The sequence below is a fragment of the Euprymna scolopes genome, chromosome 11 (assembly GCF_053919585.1).
Source record: "Euprymna scolopes isolate OS-2025 chromosome 11, ASM5391958v1, whole genome shotgun sequence".
NCBI classification, from domain to species: domain Eukaryota; kingdom Metazoa; phylum Mollusca; class Cephalopoda; order Sepiida; family Sepiolidae; genus Euprymna; species Euprymna scolopes.
Genome location: NC_136492.1, coordinates 19380948 through 19385748, shown reverse-complemented (window position 1 = coordinate 19385748; position 4801 = coordinate 19380948). Strand labels below are relative to the sequence as shown.

The 4801-nt window shown below is 28.8% G+C and overlaps 1 non-coding gene across 1 annotated transcript; it reads left to right on the top strand.

Moving 5' to 3' along the window:
• Positions 1-73, top strand: Trnah-aug (transfer RNA histidin (anticodon AUG)). Its single transcript has one exon. It is a non-coding gene; the product is annotated as a tRNA-His (tRNA).
• The last annotated feature ends 4728 nt before the right edge of the window (positions 74-4801 follow it).

Below are 4801 nucleotides of genomic sequence, written 5' to 3'. Positions count from 1 at the left end.
GGACTTGTGGCGCAATGGATAACGCATCTGACTATGGATCAGAAGATTTCAGGTTCGAATCCTGGCAAGTTTGTAATTTTAATCATCATTTTATCCAATGTTTACTCATTATCCTTACCCTTAGTTAGGATGTTTTTTCAGTGATTTTGTTTTGTGCATATGGGAATTTCCTATACTCAGAGTTCAAAGGTTAAGCATTGATGGTAAGACTATGTTGAGTGTACTTGATTTTGTGTTTGACTCAACATTGTGTGTGCCGATGCAGCACAGCAGCTAGTACATAATATATAACTTTTTCTTTTTTCTCATTTGGTTCTTTATTGATTAAAAACAATAATGATACCTTTTAACTTCTTATTTTTCTTTCATCCTTTAATATATGTATATTTTTTGTTGTTGTTGTACACCATTTTGTTTTAAAATCGATTCTAAAAAATATTTTTCTTTTGTATCAGCTCTGAAGCATTCAAAGATTAAAACAAAAATTTTCTTTTCGTTTTTTTTTTTACCAATGAAATTTTTAGTCTCTATTGATTAATTGACTTGCATATGTTGTCTCCCCTTCTTAAAAAAAAAAAAAAAAAAAAGGGAATTAACAAAAATAATAATTTTGTTGGTTTCAATTTCCTTTACTGTTTCACTTAATCTGATTTATAAAACTCACTATGTCTGTCCGTCCGTCTGTCTGTCTGTCTCCATTTTTTCAAACTCTATCTCTTCCGAAACTAAAAATCGCAGAGCGGCACTAAGGCCCTCAAATGATTAGAATTTTTTATGGACAGTTCTTTTATGGGTCTTGAACCGGTTAAAATAGTTTTTAAGGGGTCAAATTTGAAAAAATAGTTATACATTTTGTACATTAATTTTAGTTTATTTTTAATCAGTTCATATATGTGTCATGTTGGTACAGTGGTAACATCAACAGCTTTAAATGCTACAGTTTTGCTTTCGATTTCGGTGTTATATATAGGGGTTTCATTAGTATTATTATTGTTGTTTGTTTGTTATTATTATTGTTGTTATTACTCTGTTTCTTTCTGTTATATTGTTATTGTTCGTTGTTAGGACTTTTTAATAGTGAGAGTCTTAGAGACTTACAGTCTTAGAGGGAGGGATGTTGTATAAGAGAGATTGTTGTGAGATATTGTTTGTGTTATGATGATTTATATATATCAAATGTTTATTACTTAGAAGTGTAGATATGAGATGTCGAGACGTGTATGTAAAGACATTTTATAACACAGATATATAGACATATAATAACAATTTTCACTTTACCTTTTGGTAGAATTACAACACAAAGACGACGTTTATAAAAACACATGATGGGTTTATTTCTTCTCCAGACCGGCCGTGGTTTTTTGAGTCAAGAATTCAAAGCTTCACATTCTAAGTTTCAAAAGTAACCGTCTCGCTTCTAGACGTTCGAATGTCCATGTCTGGACTGTCGTCTGTCGTCCTCAGACTCTCTCTGACTCTCCCTAGTTTCTCCCAAGTTTCTAACTATATCTAGAACTTCCCATTTTCCATGACGTCATACACATGTTAAGACATGTGTCTTCTTTCACGTGTTCTGGACATACGTGTCCAAAACTTTTTCCTTTGTTTACAAAAGGAATTTTAACCTATATTCCCAATAACCTATATTTCCAATATGTTAAAAACATGTTTATTAAATTATCTTGTAGTTGCATTCCTGACTTTAATTTTTCATAACAGAATTGTCAACGTACATTCTTTTCTTGAAACTATTTTATCTCTAAGCTAAACAATCGTTTGTTTTACATTCCATTTTCTCTCTCGTAATCTATTTCTAAACCTAATTTACGAGGTTCGAATTTCGTCTATTCTATTTCATTTTCATTTTAACTAAATCTTTCTATTTTTATACTTACATAAAAAGGGGACAGCCCTTATCATGTAACATCGGTTCCAGCTGATGGCACCCAAATACTTTTATTTTTACTTTTTAAATCATAACTATAATAATATATACAAAATCTAGACAAATTAAAATATATTTAAATGTATTTTACGCTTGGGTAAAGCGCCTCCCTCCCCTGCTAGTCTAAAATAAATTATTCTTGTGTTAATCTAATCTATACAGTTAATCTCATTAACTTTTGCAAATTATTATTGTTATTATTATTATTGTTATTATTATTATTATTATTATTATTAATTTCTTGGTTTAATGTGTTAATACAGCCCAGGAAATGAGTATTTTTTCAAATTGAAAGATGTTAACTTCGAATGTAATTTATGGTTTGTTAACTATAGTTATTTCTCTACAAAGGAAAAGGGCGGGGGGGGGATAGTTTTAATAGTGCTCAGGAGACGTCCTTAACTTTATTTGGCATTTTCACTATCATTCTGAAGGCCTAAGATTTATTTTTTCACTCCTCACAACGAAAAAAATACGAATTACAAAAAAAAAAAATGATAATGCTGGTTTCAATCTATATAATATTCTGCTTGTCCTTCCTTAGTTATGCTTTGAAAAAAATCCAAATACATTTTTTGGAGGCCAAACTGCTTCAAAAAGGTCAAATTCGCATAATTTGTTTACACATTTCAGGTGAAAACATTGTTACATACTTACTAGGGTTGGGATGATTAATCCGAATCGGGAATCAGAAAAATTGGAACTTTTTGGAGGTATCGGAATCAAAAGAATTTGGTTCTGTTTTCCGATGCCAAAAACGATTCTTTTAATTGTCATTTTTATTTGAGTTTGTTTAAAACAAAATCTTCCCCTGTTGGTAGTAATGTTAAAAAATAAATATTTATTAATCTTAAACAACCAGCAAAACTAAAAATCTGTAAATCATCTTTCCACGAGTTTGTTTTTTACACTTGAGAAAATGTTTGCATATTTAACGTGTTTTTATAGTAATCGGCAAAAAAATAACAACTCTATTGTTAAATATTTAGAGATTTATAAAGAATCGTAATCAGGGAAAAATATTGGAATCGTTCCATCACTCGAACTTACATATCATGACAAAATATAAATTTAAAAATTATGTGAAAATAGTCCAGTAAATGATGCGCTAGAAGTATTGTTTTGAAATTGGTTTAATTTTTTTTTTTTTTTGAGTCACTCTGAAATTATTCAAGGATTTTTTAAATGTTTGTTTCTTATACATTTTTCATTTCACTAACATTTGCCAAAATTTTCACAAAAAAAACACTCGTCTAGCTGTAACCGCTATCAATAATTTCCCTCACTCTTTATCTATGTCTAAACCTAAACGTAGATTCCATGAAAAAAGCTTCTGTCTTTGAACTGCACACCTGTGGAACTCTCTTCCATTCATCTGCTTTCCAGTTGACTACAATATGGTCGTCTTCAAATCCAATGTAAACAAGTTTTGGATGAGCTATCCCTTTAAGTAATTCAATTTGCCAGATTTCCACTACTAACGATTACTACGATAGTATCCCATTGACTACCATACACTCATTAACCTTATTAATCTTTATCCTCGAATGACCTACGAGCCTTGATTAGTGATGACTCCTTTGTTAAAAAAAAAATTTTTTAAATAAAAATGGAATCAGAAAAATCGGAACTTTTGAGGAATTGGTATCTAAAAAAAAAAAGTTGTACCTCTTTTTTTGATGCCAAAAACGATTCTTTCAATTTTTTATTTATTTTGTTTTCGTTTAAAACTTAATTTTTCATTGTTGGCATTAATGATGAAATAATAAATATTTATTGATTTTTAAGCAACCAATAAATTGAAGGAAATTAAAGTTAAAAAAAAAAAAAAAAAATTTTTTTGAGCAAAGTGACTTTTCCTTAAGAACAAATATTTATGTGGAGTAAGACTTTCAGTTTTTACATAAAACTCGAACTCAGCGGCCATTTTCTTTTTAGACTGCTGTATTTACACATTACCATATATATATATATATATATATATATATATATATACATACATATATATATTATACAATAATCATTACTATAAATTGTCTTAGAGGAAATGGAATTAGGAAATGAATTCAAAAACAATTTATTTTGCTTTAGCTATTCAGTTGCGACTTATTTGCATTAAAAGAAAAAACAAAATTCAGTATCCTTTAAATGTATCAATATAGATTTTGAGTGAAGTAGTCACCTTTTATTTAGCTATTATTTGCTTTTTTATTTTATTTATTTATTTTATTCATTTATCTCATTTTAATTTTTTTAAATTTAATTTTATTTATTTATTTATCTTATTTTACTTTTTTAAATTTTATTTTTTATTTTATTTATTTATGAATGCCACTTATTCACATTACAAAAGATGGCTACCTCACCCAGAATCGGTATTCATGCAAACTTTAAAAGCTTATGACTTGTTAACTATAAATGTAAAAACAATGAGAATCAGGAAAAGTTCTTAGAAACATCTTTAAGAAAATTCAAAACTTTGACTAAATAGACACACTGTCTTTGAAACCAGGTTACAATTCAAATCTATATATCTGTAAAAGTGAAATTGTCTGTTTGTGTGTGTCTCTGTGTACATTTCCCTACCAAACTACTCTATCAATTTTCAGTCTACAGACTCAAGATTTGACATAAGGGTTATTGAGATTTGGGAAAATCTTTTTAATCGATTTTTGCCCAGAAATTTGGCTGTCAAGGAGTCAAAGTTCAACGATTTGGCCTTTTTAAAACTCTACCAAACTCCGCCAATTTTGAGTCTAAATTACACTTGATAATTTTAGATGTAGGTTACCTAGGCCTGGATTAAACTTTTTAATTTGATTTGAGCCTAAAACAATAAATGTTAAGGGGGGTCAA